Here is a 17,743-nt window from a genome sequence, read left to right on the forward strand (position 1 = left end):
TAGATTGCAATAATTGATTTTTGGACATGAAACTAGCCTTATATAACTAGAATAAATCCCATTTGCTCATGGTGTAGATCTTTTTATACATTGTTGGGTTTGGTTTGCTAATATTTTGTTGAGGAATGTTCCATTCAGAATCATGACAGATATTGGCCTATAATTTCTTTTTTTTAATTTGTCTCCTCCTGGTTTTGATATGAGTATAACTCTGACTTCATAGAAGGAGTTAGGAAGTATACTCTTTGAAAAGGTTGTAGAGAATTAGTATTGTTTTTTTCCTCAGCTGTTTGGCAGAATTCACCAAGGAAATTCTCTTAACCTGACTATTTCTCTTTTGGAATATTACTTTATTTAGTTAACTATTATTTTAATTATTACATTGTTAATAGAGATCTATTCTGATTATCTGCTTCTCCTTGTGTGACTTTGGGTAGATGGTATCCTCTAAGGAATTGTTCCATTTCATCCAGGTCCTCAGATTTGTGGGCATAGACTTGTCCACAAATTTGTGGGCATAGAGTTGTCCCCAATGTTGCTTCACTGTCCATGAGGTCAGCAGTGCTGACTCCTCTTTCACTTATATTCACATTTTCTATCTTCTTACTTTTATCAAATTTATTATTTCAAAGAACCAATGTTTAGTTTCATTAATTCTCTATTTTCCTCTTTTCAATTCCATTCATTGTGATTCTGATTTTTTAATTATTTTCTTTCTTTACTTCATTTGGATTTGACTCACTCTCTTTTTTTTTTTAGTTTCACAAGTCAGGATCTTAGGTTATTGATTTGGTATCTTTATTCTTTTCAAGTATGGTATCGAATGCTATAAATTTTCCCCTAGAGAGTAAATCCCACTGTGCAATATTTCTCTGCAATTTCTCCTCTGGAGATTAAAAACTATGTTTTTACTGTAACCCATGCAAGGGTTGTACTCTTTCAAATTTTATTCAGTCTTCAGATTCCTTTGCAACTCTAATCCCCATTGCTAAAGTTTTCTCACATATTATGAAGCTCTTTCTGTATAGTGGAGGCTTCCTTAATAACTTCAATTATAATCATGTCAACTTTTAAAAATCAACACAGCCACTATGTGAAAGAGAGGTAAGCTTATACTGCAAGGCCATGGATGAGAGCAAACAAATTTGGTGTTTTGCCAGATAACAATGAAAAACAATACATGACTCTCTCTCTCTCTCTCTCTTGCTGTTAACTTCTTACACAATCATTAGGTCCAAATACCACTTACACTGGTTCTGGTAAAATGGTTTATTATTCCTGTAGATGAGAGAAAGCAGACTTAGTATCAAAAGCAGAAAGTGTACACTTGAGAGAAACTCAAGGAAGTCCTGCTGTTATACCTCATGAAAAATAGAAAATTTTCAAGCTTAAAAAATATCAGCATTGCATAAAGTGTACCTTAGTTACAAGGTAAGCTTAACAAACGTAACAGGATGTGACTCCATCTTGCCTGACACAAATGAAGATTTGTTGGCACAATTTTATTAATAAACATAAAATTAGCTTTAATTATTCACATCAGCTAATACACAATGCAATATTTAAAGTGTAGTATGTGGAATGATCAGACCCTGTAGTGTCTGATTAGGGTGAGCAGTGCTCTCAATAGGTTTTGTCAGCTAAATATGATAGATTCTCTCTCTCTCTGTCTCTCTCACTCCTTCCAACTGCAAGAACCGTTATTCCGTTCCACCTCATTATGGCTAAAACAGGTTAGACCCTAGTGACTCATTTTTAACTGACAAGATTGTTTTCAGCAAATTGACCTGTAAATATAGTTGAAATAAGTGTCTGCAGTGGGTGGAACAGTACAAATTTAGCTGCTTTTTACTTTCATTTTTGTGATTGTTTTAAAGTTTTGTATGCCTATAGGGATTGATATGAGGTGTGGGTCTAGGTTATAAAAATAGGAAATGGTGTTAACTTAAAATGAGAGAAAATATGAGGTCATATACAGGCAAAAGTTACTCAGTATCACAGGCATTAATAAAATAAATACTAGGTTACAAAACATAATAATGATAATTAAAATAAATGATTATATTTTACACTGTAAGTTTCTATATAGTACTACATAATATATTGTCTCATGTATTATACATAAAACAATGTAAAGTACTTAAGGACACAATATGAGTCCATTTTTAATGAAATAAGCATAAGTTTGTAGAAATACAAGTAGTTGTCAAGAGATGGTTGGTAAATTCGGGAACTGGGTTAGATTTGGGGGTGGGGGTTTGTTCATTATTGTAAGCCCAGTACATAGAACAATGTGTCCACGGTACAGCCTTACATAACATTGGTTGAAGAAAGGAATAAATGAATTGCACATTTTTGCTGATATGCTTCAGCTGATGCTATTAATGAGAGGTGATTTCAAGATATGTTTCATCAGGTATATTTCACTCTGTGTTGTGCTCTTCTGGTAGGTGATATTGCTGGGTGATTTTGTTTACTAGAGATCTCTTTTTAGGCCTTTTAGAATTGTTGTTCAATTACAATTGTCCCAATTTTCCCTGGTTGCTCTCCCCTGCCCTACCCCCACCACACCCTGTCGTCCTTGTCCGTGGGTCATTTACACCTGTTCCTTGACTACACCCTTCCTCTTCTTTCCCTCCTTATCTCCTACCCCTTTCCCCTCTAGTCACTGTGAGCCTGTTCCTTGTTTCCTTGCCTCTGGTTCCATTTTGCTTGTTTGGTTCATTAGGTTCCTCTTATAGGTGAGATCAGGTGGCATTTGTCTTTCACTGCCTGGCTTATTTGACTTAGCATAATACTCCCCAGTTCCATGCATGCTGTTGTGAAAGGTAGGAGGTCCTTATTTCTGCTATGTAGTGGTCCATTGTATAAATGTACCACAGTTTGTTGATTCATTCATTGAATGAGGGGCACTTGGGCTGTTTTCAGCACTTGGCTATTGTAAATTGTGCTGCTATGAACATTGGGGTGCATAAGTTCTTTTGAATTGGTGGTTCACATTTCTTGGGGTATAAGCCCAGCAGTGGACTTGCTGGATCAAAAGGCAGCTCTGTTTTTAATTTTGTCAATTCTCAGTGCTATAGAGCATTGAAAGTGAATCTGAATAAAGAGATACCCTCATCTGAGTATCGAGAAGGTGAGAAGTTTCCAAGAAGAAAAATGTCATTCATCGGTGCGGACAATGGTATGGTGATTGGAGGGTATGTGGGAGGTGGAGATGGAAGAGGGTATGGGAGGGTAATAGTAATGAAAAAATATAATAAAAACAATTAATTAATTAAAATCATTTTAAAAATTAAAAAAGAGGGAAAAATGGCATAAACCATGCATGTAGCTATAGAAAGGGACAATGTTGATAAGGAATTTAAAATAAGGGGGGACATTGTCTAATTTTTAATCTTAGACCCTATATATAAAGAAAAGCATTTCCATAAATCAAAATAGTAACTAAAAATCATTAAATATTGGAGATATTGCTACAATAAAATATTGGATAAAATAGCTTACTAACTTGATATTGAAAATAAACATAATATGATATAAAATATATATGAAATTAACTGAAAATTGAGTATAACATTGTGTATTTGCTACATTTTGTTCATTAGATTCTGCACATAAGTGAGATCGTATGGTATTTGTCTTTCTCTTACTGGCTTATTTCACTTAGCGTAATAATCTCTAGGTCCATCCATACTGTTGGTAAGATTTCATTGTATTTTACTGCCACATGGTACCCATTGTATAAATGTGCCACTGCTTTTTACCCTCTCACCTACCGATGGGCACTTGGACTGTTCCCAGATCTTGGCTATTGTAAATAATGCTGCTATGAACATAGGGGTGCGTATAATCTTTCAAATTAGTGTTTGGGGATTGTTAGGATATAGTTCTACAAATGGGAACACTGGCCCAAAGGCAGTTTCATTTTTAATTTTTTGAGGAAACTTCATACTGTTTTCTACAGTAGCCGCACCAGCTGCATTTCCACCAACAGTGCACTAGGGTCCCCCTTTCTCCACATCCGGGCAGCACTAGTTTGTTGATTTATTGATGGTAGCCAGTCTGGCAGCTGGAAGGTGATATCTCATTGTGGTTACAATTTGCATCTCTCTGATGATTAGTGACGCTGATCATTTTTCTTATGTCTATTAGCCATCTGCATGTTCTGTTTTTTGAAGTGTCTTTTCAGGTCCTTTGCCTATTGTTTGATTGAATTTTTTGCCTTTTCGGAGTTCAGTTGTAAGAGTTCTTTATGTATTTTGGAAATTAACTCCTTATCAGATGAATCATTGACAAATATATCTCCCAATGAGTGGGTTTTCTTTTCACTTTGTTGATGGTTTATTTTGCTGTGCAGAAGCTTTTTAGTTTGATGCAGTCTCATTTGTTTACATTTTCTTTGTTTCCTTTGCCCTAGGAAATATATCAGCAAAACTATTGCTATGAAATGTCTTAAATTTTACTGCCGCTATTTTCTTCTAGGATTTTTATGGTTTCATGACTTATTTTTGAATAGGCCTTATTTTCTTCCAGAACGCAGGGTAGTGTAAAGGGAAAACTGGGGCTTGAGTTTAAATCTATCACATGTGCCATTAGGTCAGATTGCTTGTACTTACAGTGGTTTTTTTATTTCCTCTTAAAAACCTGAATAAGAAATAAGTTAATGAGATATATATATAAACCTCAATGAACATAGATCTCTACCTCGTGTGAAGTACTCAATAATATTTTATCTATTACCTAATACTAAACAAAACTTTGTCTCACAGTAAGAAGTAATAGGTGATCCCCCTACTCTAAACAAACCCAAACACTTAAAAAAACACCAATACACTCGCTACTAAAAATTTTCACTTCAGGTTAAACATTTCAGTCTCTAAAACATTCCCTGCTTTTGTTGGAGAATACTTTCTTCCTGCTCTAGATATGTTATCTTTGCAAAGAAACCTCAAAAAGTATTAATTCTGGGCCTCTTTCTGACCCTTTGCTCATACTACCCTTCAGACTGTAGATTGGCTTCGTGATTGGGAGAGAAGATAGTTTACGTAATATTAGCGATTAGGATTTTTGTCATTGTTGGGAGAAAGTTCTTCACTGGTTTCTCCCATTTCTGTGTATCTTGTGACAGCTTTTTTTCCAGACCATCTTTCAAATAATTTTTTTTTTTTTTTAGAAAATAGTCTTGGAAGTTAGTAATAGTGTCTCCCTCTGGGATACAGGTGTATTTGTTCACTGTTGTGAATAACAAAGGTAATACCACCCTCCTTGGTAAAGGTGTGGAAGGTTTTGGGGAGTGCTTTTAAAAGATAGAAGTTTTCTAAACTTGGATGTGACTCAGACCCACTGTGAGCAAGGTATCCACCTCCTCCCCAAGGGCAAAAACAAATGCAGACACTCAAAGCTGCCTTCTGTGCTGTGAGGGACAAAGTCCTCTGTTTCTAAACAGAAGTCTCCAATCTTCTGCCAGTAGCTAGGCTTACTTCTTGGTTTAGAAGTCCGGTAAAATCGCAGACCCTTAAATATATTTTCTTTTGCTACCTTGTTGTGGGGGTGGAGCACTCAATCAGCATTCAGTCTATATCACAGGGTTCGTGTATATTCCTCCATGCAGTGTGAATATGTAACGCTGAACTAGTAAACATTGCATCATTCATGTAAGAAAACTTCTCCCAGTCTCCATTGAGAGGCACAGCAGTGGTACAAGAGGCCAGGAATAGAGAGACAAGAGGAAGAAATAGACAGGAGGGAGATTGGCCGGAAGGGCTACTTAGGTTCAAGTATGGCTTTGAATTAGACAATTCCAGATTTGACTTGGACAATTTTGGCTTTGACTTGGAAAGAAAAATTATTGGGTCAGAGCGCACTAAAGTAAGCCAAGTATCCTCCTATAGATAGATTGTGGCTCCGACACAAAGCTGCTAACACATCAGAAAAATAAAGCGATCTCCATTTTATATACATTACTTTAGAGACTCTATAGATTTCATCAATTACAGCAACTTGAAGTAAAGATACGCCAGCATAAATGGAGAGAAGTGGACCATAATCTAAGGTGATGGAGCGAGAGGAAACGCCGAGAAGGTGTAAACCTGGCTGGTGGTTATTAAGTATTCGATGGAATGGGAGGTATGTCAACATCCCATATAAAAGGGGAGGGAAAGCAAGACGTGTAGAATTATACAAAACAAATGCATACGATCTTTCACAAATGTATAGACAAATAATATTTCGAGTAATGTTAAAACTAAAAAGGAATTTTGAAAACATCTAGTTCAGAATGCTCACTGCAGATAAGAAAACCGTCGAGTTTCACACAGCTGACTTCTAAGCAGCGGTCCTTAAACTTAAATCCAGATCACGACAACACTAATTTCTCATCAGACCTTCCGCTCTCCATTTGCTTATATTATGACATTTTATTATCACTGAATTGACCTTAACTGAATGGATCTGATTTCTTTGTTATTCTTCCAAGGCAGAGGGTGTCAACAGAGCATGAACAAGTAACTAGCTAAAAGACAATCTATAATTATTTGTGATTTTTACTAAAGCAACATAAATGTCATTAAATGAGAATATGCTCATTTTAAAGTGTTACCTATTAATTTTAGTTAAGAAACTGGACATATCACTCGGCAAATTATTCTCAGTGGCTCAAAATTTAATCATTTCCTATGATAAAGGATTTGGTCATTTGCTAAGATAAGTTAATAAATTTATGTACAAGTATTTTTTATGCTTTATTTCATTGTTCAAAAAATATGATAACAACAATATAATTTTTAGTGAGAAAATCAGTGTTATGTCTTTAATTATTTTTAAGTTCCTACATTGTGTATTTGTTATGTTTATCCACTCCCTTTTTAGTGACAATACCTTGTTCATCAGGATATGATGGATGAGTAGGAGTCTGCTTTTTTATCCATTATTGAACACACGTAAGTTTTCCTTTTCAAAAGTCACATCAGTGTGGAGATCAATACGGTACTTAACTCAGCTGCCCCATCAGCATCACCAGTTGGGTTCGTGAAGGAGCTACCTGTGCCTATTTGAACAAACACTAAGTGAAACTAATCTAAGTCCAATTACAGTCCATTGAATAAAGGTTTCTTATTTGTATCTAGATTAAGAACCTGATTCGGCCTAGTCCATGATTGCAATATTGAAACAAATGGGTACTTGCAGGTGTGTTCACCCAGCCTTAGCTGCAAACCACCTTAGAATGAAGAAAAATCAACACCTGGTGGGTACATTAACAGACAAATGTTGCTCCTGACAGATGGAATTATTAACTCTCAGGTTTAAAAGTGGCTGGAGAAATTTAGCTTAAACACACAGTGCTTGAGCCTCCTGTGAAGAATATTGGCCAACTAGCTGTGTGGTTACTTGTGTGCATGTGGTGTGTTCTCACCGACTCTACTAGAATAATCCTTGGATTATTATTTTTTAATCTTTAGCATCACCACTGATAGGTTATATATGTAATCCCTCCAAATTTGGCAGAGTTAGAAACTCATACATTAGTATAGTCATGTTTATTAATAAAAATAATAATTAATAAACTATATCTTTTTATAATCCCACTTTTTGTTTACAGAAAACATACAGGCACACATACAAGAAAGCAATTAAAAATTTCCTTTAATCTCAAAACATTTTAATGTGTAGAAATTTAGGACAAGAGTTCCTGCCTAGGCCATTCAATTCTTTCCTATACCTTTTTAAATTAGCACATGAAATTAAAGAAACAATTCTGACAATTTAACTTCCTTATTTATGAAGCAGTTAATGTCAACATAATATTTTTAATCCATTATACAACTAAGGATAGGTCTCTCAATTCCAAATGTTGACAATGGACTGACCTAGAGTTAGGTCTTCACTTTTATTTGATTACCAATTCAATCTGAGCAGACAAAATAGCCAAGGAAGGTCTTTACAATACAGCCTGTTGGCTCTACTGAGATTACTCAGGGGTTCTGAGGTCTTGTGACTGTTGATAAAGAGGTCTGGCATAATGCAACATTATAACAAGTTGTTGCCTATTATGTCTGATTATTTTTTATTGCTTTTACCTAATTTTTTGTTACCTTTTTCTCCATGACTCACAGTCTCATCTTTCCATTGTCAGTTGGTTAATTAGAGTCTGATCTATCACAGCTGTCTAGCTTACCCTCATCCTATTCATTCTCCAAATAGTTACTGTTCATAGTGTATCACGCTCAATGCCTTTAGTGATTTCCCCTGAGGAATATCTGTAAGATAAGTTTCCATTTTCAGTGGTGCTTCAGAAAAGACCCTAATTTCCCTTTCTAGTCAATATTTTTAAATATTCTTAGTCCAATTTTTCTCTTCAACAGTCTTCATATATATTGTAACCAGGTCTTCCATTTTCTTCAAAATTCAAACCTTATTTTATAGTTCAGTTACCATGACAGCCACACTTAATTTGTCGGATTATGTTTTCTAATTATTAGTATGGCACTGGTTCATTCCTTTGCTTTTCTTTCTTCCTGTTGTGACCTATTTTTCATTTAACATTCTGAAATCATTCTTCCAGAAACAGCACACACCTTTGTAACACACCTGACACCAATACTCTTTCCTTCCTCAGAACTCCTTAAGTTACTTGTGCTAAAAATATGTGCTTTTATTTTTAATTTTTTCATTAAAATTAACATACAGTATTATATTAGTTTCAGGTGTACAACATAGTAATTATACATTTATGTAACTTACAGAGTGATCACTCCAATCAGTCAGGTACCCACCCGACACCATATATACTGCAATGTTATCAGCTGTATTCCCCCGTGCTGTACTTTACAACCCCGTGACCATTTTATAACTGCCAATGGAATTTCTGAATCCCTTCACTATTTTTACCCAGTCCACCAAACGCTCCCACTCCTCTGACAACCATCAGTTTGCTTTCTGTATCTGTGTGTTTTCTTCTATTTTATTTATTTATCTTTTTAGATTCCACATATAAGTAAAATCACATGGCATTTGTCTTTCTCTATCTCACTTATTTCCCTTGTTATAATACCCTCTAGGTCCATCCATGTTGTTGCAGATGGCAAGGTTTCTTTCTTTTTTATGGCTGAGTAATATTCCAATGTGTGTGTGTGTGTGTGTATCACATCTTCTTTAACCATTTGCATATCTGTGGACACTTAATTTGCTTCTATATTTTATCTATTGTAAATAATGCTGCAATGAACATGGAGGGCTGCTTACATCTTTTTGAATTCGTGTTTTAGATTTCTTCAGATAAATAAACCAGAAGTGAAATTTCTGGGTCATATGGTAGTTCTATTGTTAATTTTTGATGAACCTCCATCCTGCCTTCCAAAGTGCTGGATCCCTTACAATAGTTTCTGCTTGTAAGTGGAGATTTTGAATGTATAGACTATTTGTTTCAATATCATTCTATGCTGATTAAGCAGATACTATTTTTTGGTTTGTGTAAAACAGTTTAGTCTTACTCTAGTGGAAAGGACAAGGACAGAAGTCTTAGAAGTCTCTGAGAAGCTGGTGGAATTGAAAGATAGCAGCAGCAGGCCCCCAACCACGTGACTTGCTTTTTTTCAGGGTCTAGATCTTGGGGGTTCAATGAATGGACTCATTAGAGAAAAGCCTTTGTTCAGAACAGCTTGGCAGGGCTCCTGTCCCCAGTGCATGCTTTGGGGCCATGTTGCTGAAAAGAGGACATATTTTTCCACTTGCAAAACTACAGCTTTTTGGTTAAGGGCCAAGAGAAACCCATGCTGGGATCCACAGCCTGTGGTAAGCACTGCGGAAGGGTGCATGCTTGTGATCAGGGTTTTCTTTCAATGTCAGAAGTTTAACAAGCAGCTGCGAGCATCCGTCTGCATGGTGGGCCTTGCAGAGATGGAAATCTGACTAATTATTAAAGAGGTGCATCTGACTTTCAAGGCGCGGTCTAATAGAACTAACACTGCACCAGCATAAGTGACTGAAGAAATATTGTTTTAATCTTTATTAGTAATTTTACTAATAATACATTTGTAATGAATTATAACTGCTAGTTATATTGGTGTAATTACATTTTTGTTAAGGAGTTTGAATGCAAACTTCACCAAAACTGCTGACCTTCAGTTCAGAAATGATTATCAGTTTCATCATGAGTAATCTTGCAAATGTTTTTCGGATAGGAATTACAAACAAGGTCTACTTATAACACAAAGTACTGTATAATTTAGTAAGCTAAATGGTCTTTAAAAAGTACATTTTAAGAGTACTTTTTTGTGTTTAAATTATATTACAAGAGGTTCCTTGGCATATAACAGCATTGAATGTATTAGGAGAGTGGATAAAGGAACTCAATAGAGGCTTTTCAGTACACATTCCATTATTAAAGCATTTACTATAAATAATGTGGCTTTGTCACTTTGTGTGCCTGTAACATTGTCATGTAAATGAAGATTTTATTTTTTTAATGCATTTTAAATTCTTGACAAATAGATAACTTAAAATAATGGAATTAACTTGGGATACTAAAAGAAAATAATTGAAGGTACTTATGCTGTATGGTGCTTAATGGATTGTATTTCCATGAGGAAAATAAAGACGTTTGCATTGTGTTCTTGGGAAATCACTAATTTCCAACTCTATGTGACTGACCCATTGTTGGTCCAAAAGTATATTTACAGGATTTAACCCTCTGATAGCACTTTATTTGTTTTAAGGTTTATTTTATTTTCATTCTCATTTGAGATGGGGAGAGAAAGAGAAAGAGGGAGAGAGAAACACCCATGTGAGAAACATCAACTGGTTGCCTCCTACACACTTCCCAACTGAGGATGGAACCTGCAGCCTAGGCATGTACTCTGACCAGGATTTGAACCAATGACCTTTCGGTTACAGAACAATGTTCCAACCAACTGATCCCCATTGGCCAGGGTCCTCTGACAGCACTTTAAATGACTAGATGCTCAAAAATATTATTGGATGTTAAATTATAATATATATTTCATTTCTACTTTGATTATGGCAAATATTTACATTACTCAAACATAAACTTTTTACATTCTATATTCAAAAATGAAATTTAAAATTTGATTAAATTTTATTAAATTTTAAATAATCAAAATAGGTTTTACTTTAGAAAAACATTCAGAACCAACAGAGTTTCAGCAAGAGTGTTAAGTACACTTGTTTTTAGAGATTTATGGGTAGCTGGCTGATGAGTAGAATTTCAGTTAAGCTACCATTTTCCACAGTCATCTTAATCAGAAGCAGCAGTTTTAATACACCTAGCTTTCCAAGAAAAAAGGCAGCTACTTAACAAAAAGTGTGTTGCCTGCTTTTATTAATGTTGTTCACGACTTTTTAAAGAGTTGTTCACCATATCGTATCATTGATGGCAATGTTACTTGCATATTACTGTACCTAGGTATTAGTTGTGCAGTACAATTGTCAATTCAATACAATTCATCACTATCAGTTCACACTTCTAATTGTTGGATACTAAATGACTCTGCTTATATGTGAAAATCTGACTGCTTCACTGTGTTTTCTAGAATAGTAATGCTGAGCATTTGTGCATTAAAATACAAATTATTTTATTATAATTTTTTTATCTGTTCTGCATTACATTTAAGGTGTTGTGTTGATTTTTTTATGAGGCAGGTAAGCTATATTGTCTTTGGACTTAACTTCAAGCAGTAAAAATTGTTTAAGGGAGTTGTGTCTAATAAGGCTGAAACTCATTGGCTTAGGAGATTCAAAGAAGGTCATATTAGACAGTTTTATTTTTCAAACTCTTATACATTCCCCCGAGAATCTAATTTACCAAACACATCGAATCTGCTGTGTGAGAAGTTAAACAGCATTCAGATCACAATAATCTAGAGAATATTGAGTGAGTAACAAATGAAAGTAGAGCTGAAGTCTGCATGGAAATACAGATCAATGCATATGAGATAGTTAAGTGCATCAAAGTTTTAAAGCTCCAAAGAAATCAAAATGGTGACAAAAATAAGTGTGAATAAGTGGGGGAAATGATGTTAAGAGTCATCAAAAAATGTGGTGAGTGGGAATGCCAAAGATATTTTTTTGTATATTTAATTTTTTTTTTAGTCCAAGCTTAGGAAAATTAGATAGGTGAGTCATTCTTCATATCTGTGACAGCAGCAGAAATAAATGATCCTGATGTGAAGAAAAAAGAATTACAAGTAACTTTTGTTCCATTGTTTTATTCATGTAAAGAAAATAATTCACAACTAGTATGAGTAATAGCACGATTATTTCTTTTTTCATTAAGAACTCCAGAAAACAGCTTGCGTTCAGCTTCTCATATTGAAAGTAGATTGTTTTTCCTCTGGTTTTTGTGAAAATGGAAGAGTATAAGAAGTGATGATTTTCTAGGATATGACTTTGTTTCTGACTGGAGAAAAAAATCAGTAAAATAAAGAAAAATCTATCTCAGCGATGCAGACAAATGTATTGAAGTTAAAGCTGTGGTATGGGTGTTATGCTGACTTCCAAATAAAGAAATGAGTTCAGATTCCAGATAAGGGTTAATTCTGGAATGTAATACTTCATGACTAATGGCCTTTCATTTATCAAAGAACTAGAGCATACGCTAATAAGTAGAGCATACCGCAGAAATCTCAGAAGGACTATATGATTAAAATTCTTCCAAGTGTATCCAAGGACATGAGCGATGACAAAGGGTATTTCAGAGAGTGAAATTGCTTATGTTTTATTTTCCTTATGTGATATGCTGATATCGTGTGACGTGATTTGAGATAACTTAGTTTACTTATGTCAATCAGTTCCTATTTTGTTTTGTTATCACTGACATGAGAGTGAGAAAACTCGAATGTACACGTGTGCGTGCACACACACACATATTCAATCTGCTGATCTGAGATACGGAGGCACCTACCAGGGGAAAGCGACCACCTCCAAAGAAATTCAAGCAGCAATAATTTTTATCACTTGCTAATATCTATAGTGTACACTGGGCTTCACACTCTATAGCTCACATAATTCTGACAAGTTTGTACTCAGAAACCCATCTACTGGACTCTGAAGCCTATGTTCCTTATTCATTGTCATGAACCAAGTTTTTTATGAAAAAGACATATCTGAACAGGAATTCCAGAGTTGTCAAGCTTGCATCTCAAGCAAGCAAAATGATTTAAGGAAAGGGGTAAACTGAAAAATGAATACAAGTACATATGCACTTATACTACTTTGCTTTAAAATACTCACCATTGGAAACATGTGCTTAGCCTGGCTCATGTATGAAATTTCATAAAACTTTAACAAATGAAGAAGCTGTGAAATACATCATTGGAATCTTGGCAGAGACTGCATTGACCCTATAGATTGCTCTGGGTAGCATACACATTTTAATGATGTTAATTCTTCCTATCCATGAATATGTTATTGATTCTACTTATTTGTATTTTCTTCCATTTCATTCTTCAGTGTCTTATAATTTTCTGTGTACAGGTCTTTTACATCCTTGGTGAGGCTTATTCCTAGGTATTTTATTATTTTTGAAGCAACTGTGAATGGGAATATTTTTTAATATCACTTTTTGTTAGTTCATTATTGGCATATAAAAATGCAACTGATTTTTGAATATTAATTTTGTGTCCTGCTACTTTGCTGAATTCATTTATCAGTTCTAGTTGTTTCTTGGTGGAGTCTTTGGGGTTCTTTATGTACAGTATCATGTCATGCAAATAAAGACAGTTTTACTTCTTCCTTTCCATTTGGGATGCCTTTTATTTCGTCTTCTTGTCTGATTGCTATGGCTGGTACTTCTAGAACAATGTTGAATAAGAGAGGGGAAAGAAGATGGCCTTGTCTTGTTCCCAATCATAAGGGGAACACTTGTAGGTTTTGCCCATTGAGTATGATGCTGGAAGTGGATTTGTCATATATGGCCTTTATTATCTTTAGGTATGTTCCCTCTGTTCCCACTTTGCCAAGAGCTTTGATCATAAATGGGTGCTGGATTTTATCAAAAGCTTTTTCTGCATCTCTTGATATGATCATGTGGTTTTCATCCTTCATTTTGTTTATGTGGTGAATTACATGTATTGATTTGTGAATATTGTACCAACCTTGCATTCCCAAAATAAATCACACTTGATCATGGTATTGTGATCTTTTTGATATATTGCTCTATTCAGTTTGCTAATATTTTCTTGAAGATTTTAGAGTCTATGTTCATCAGTGATATTGGCCTATAATTTTCTTTCTTCACAGTGTCTTTATCTGGTTTTGGAATTAGGATAATGCTAGTTTCATAAAATGAGTTTGTAAGCCTTCCCCACTCTTGAATTTTATGGAATAGTTTGAGCAGAGAGGTGTTTGCTAAAAATCACCTGTGAAGGCATCTGGTCCAGGGCATTCGTTTGTTGGGAGTTTTTTGATTACTGCTTCAATTTCATTAGGTGTAATCTGTCTATTCAGAATCTCTGATTCTTCCTGATTTATTTTTGAAGATTTTATGTTTCTAGGAGTTTACCCATTTTGTCCAATGTAATTCCTATCATGATTCTAATGATGTATTTCACAGAACTAGAATAAATATTTCAAAAATTTATATGGAACTACAAAAGGCCACATGTAGCAACAGCAAACCTGAGAAAGAAGAACAAAGCTGGAGAAATCACTCTACCTGATATCAAACTATAGTATAAGGCCATAGTAATCAAAACAGCCTGGTACTGGCATAAAAACAGACACATAGGTCAATGGAACAGAATAGAGAGCCCAGAAATAACAGCTTTATAGTCAATTAACATTCAACAGAGGAAGCAAGGACATACGATGGGCTAAAGATAGTCTATTCAATAAATGCTGTTGGGAAAATTAGACAGATACATGCAGAAAAATGAAACTAGACCACCTTCTTACACCATACACAAGAATAAATTCAAAATGGATCAAAGACTTAAGTGTTAGACTGGAAACCATAAAAATCCTAAAAGAAAATATAGGCAGCAAAGTCTCAGATGTTGCTCATAAAAATTTTTAATGGATATATCTTCCCAGGCAAGGGAAACAAAGGAAAAAAAATAAACAAATGAGACTATATCAGACTAAAAGGTTTTTCCACAGCAAAGGAAATCATCAACAAAATAAAAAGACAACCCACAGAATGGCAGAGTATACTCCCCGATACATCTGATAAGGGTTTAATATCCAAAATTTATAAAGTACTTACAAAACTCAACACCCAAAAGAAAAACAAACAACCCAGTAAAAAAGTAGGCAAAGGACCTGAATAGACACTTCTCCAAAGAGGACATACAGATGGCCAATAGACATATGAAAAGATGCTCAGTGTCACTAATTATCAGATAAATGCAAATTAAAACCACATGAGATACTATCTCACACCTGTCAGAAAGGCTACCACCAATAAGTCAACAAACAACAAGTGCTGGTGAGGATGTGGAGAAAGGGGAACGCTTTTGCACTGTTAGTGGGAATGAAGACTAGTGAAGTGACTGGGGAAAGCAGTATAGAGATAAGTCAAAAAATTAAAAACAGATGTGCCTTTTGACCCAGTGATCCCACTTGTGGGAATATATCAAAAGGAACTCGAAATACTAATGTGAAAGAACATAAGCATCCCTATGTTCATTGCAGCATTACTTATTATCACCAAGATACGGAAGCAGCCCAAGTGTCCATCAGTAGATGAGTGGATAAAACAACTATGGGACATTTACACTATGACCATAGAAATGAAGAAAATGTTACATTTTGCAACAGTATGGATGGACCTGGAGAACATTATGCTAAGATAAATAAGCTTGTCAAAGAAAGACAAATACCATATGATTTCACTCATATGTGGAATCTAGTGAACAAACTGAACTAATAAGCCAGAGACAGACTCATAGAAAGCAGATGACAGGTAGTGGAGGGGTGGGTAGGGGATGATGGAATTGAGCAAAAAGGAAAAAGGACTCATGGACATGGACAACAGTGTGGTGATTGCTGGGAGGAGGAGGGTATAAGGGGACTAAATGATAACAGAAAAAAAATACAATAAAGATTAAATCAAAATAAATTTAAAAATTAAAAAACATTATTTATAAGATCAATTACTACACTTGATCTTAGCCAAAAGGCCAAGAAGAAATTTTTATAAGATCAATTATAATAAAATTAAGAAAAATGACATTTTATAATGTTTTTATAATATAAAAAGAATAACATTTAATTGCATAATATACTTATTAAGTTTATCATCTATATGCTTAAAATATTTAAATATACATACATATTAATAACTGGTATACATATTATCATATAACAAACACACAACAATCAACACTTTTTTAAAAATCCTCCAAATAACATACATATTTTCAAATAGCAGTGGTTAATGCCATTTATTTATTTATTTTTATTGTTATTCAAATACAGTTGTCTCCATTCTCTCCCCACCACTCTCCCCCACCCCACCAGAAAAATAAATAAATAAATAAATAAATAAATAGCAGTGGTTAAATTTTGTCAGAGGTCTTAAGACCTTTTAGTTTTTTAAACTCCCATGAACGCTATTTTAAATCCTGGTAACTTTATTTTCATATATTGCAATCACAATCTGCCCCTGACCACAGGTGGAATTAAAAAGAAAACAAAACAAGCAGGCAAACAAAAAATCCTACTTTCACCTTATTTATAGATGGGGGAGAGACAGTAGCCAGAACGTCTTGGTTGATGTCGCCTCACACAACCCTTAACTCATATTAGCAATTTAACCCTACAATAAGAATAAAAGGACTTTATGGTTCACTAAATCGCATTCCTTCAATATTCATTAAGTATCCTCAAGACCCATATTTTTTCCTCTACTCTTACCTGGTTATAGACAGCTTCGCCTACTTAACAGTATTTATCTCTACAATCTGGAATGGAATTGTTGCTGGTTTCCAGAAATTACAATATAGGGCTATGAGTCTTAATTTGGTTTAAACCAGAGTTTCTGAAAACTTTACCTAGGTTTTCATAATATAGGGATCCAGGATCAGAAGTGCCAAGTATCGGGAATCTGGTATTTACTACAGTCCACATGACCACGCTTAGTTTTTCATGAAAATTACAAAACAGGGAACATCCTAATTTACAAAGGCAGTTTCTATACATATATTCCTTATAATTCAGTTACATATATGTAGTTTTTATTCAAATGATCAGTTTGGTTATTCTTTGCTAATAATATCCTGATATGATCTCCGAATGAAATCATACAAGTTTATTGAGTCAAGTTGAATTGAATTCTCCATATATCCTGTACGTTTTCTGGCTTTAATTTTTTGGACTACCACTTTTTCACCATTTAAAGAGCCTCCTGTCTACTGCACCCCCTTTCCACCTCATTTCTTGGTGTAGAGAATTAGCTTTCCCTCTCCCCTGGAAAGAAATAGAGCATTAAATGTATACTAGTTGAGTTACTGAAGCTTAAAGCTTTGAAGATTAAGATACCATCTATTGCCCATTCCATTTCTCATAAGACCAATTATCTAGAAAAATAAAATGTCTAGCAAAGGCTCTGGGCATATGGTTACCTCATGTTGCACGTGATCTTTCCTCTCATTCATAAGTTGATGCCTCCCGAATCTGGATGTTCCTGTAAGACACAGGACAAATATTCCCAGATCTGAGCCTCCTCAAGTTCTTTCCCTAGTTCCTGGGACACCTGGAATACATAAACCAAGCGGTAGTGGTATGA

At 34.8% G+C, this 17,743-nt stretch overlaps 1 pseudogene; it reads right to left on the reverse strand.

Moving 5' to 3' along the window:
• Nucleotides 1–16,078: 16,078 nt before the first annotated feature.
• LOC112304628 (U2 spliceosomal RNA) lies at nucleotides 16,079–16,148 on the reverse strand (annotated as a pseudogene).
• Between the last annotated feature and the right edge of the window lie 1,595 nt (nucleotides 16,149–17,743).

The sequence above is a fragment of the Desmodus rotundus genome, chromosome 1 (genome assembly GCF_022682495.2).
Source record: "Desmodus rotundus isolate HL8 chromosome 1, HLdesRot8A.1, whole genome shotgun sequence".
Lineage (NCBI taxonomy): Eukaryota > Metazoa > Chordata > Mammalia > Chiroptera > Phyllostomidae > Desmodus > Desmodus rotundus.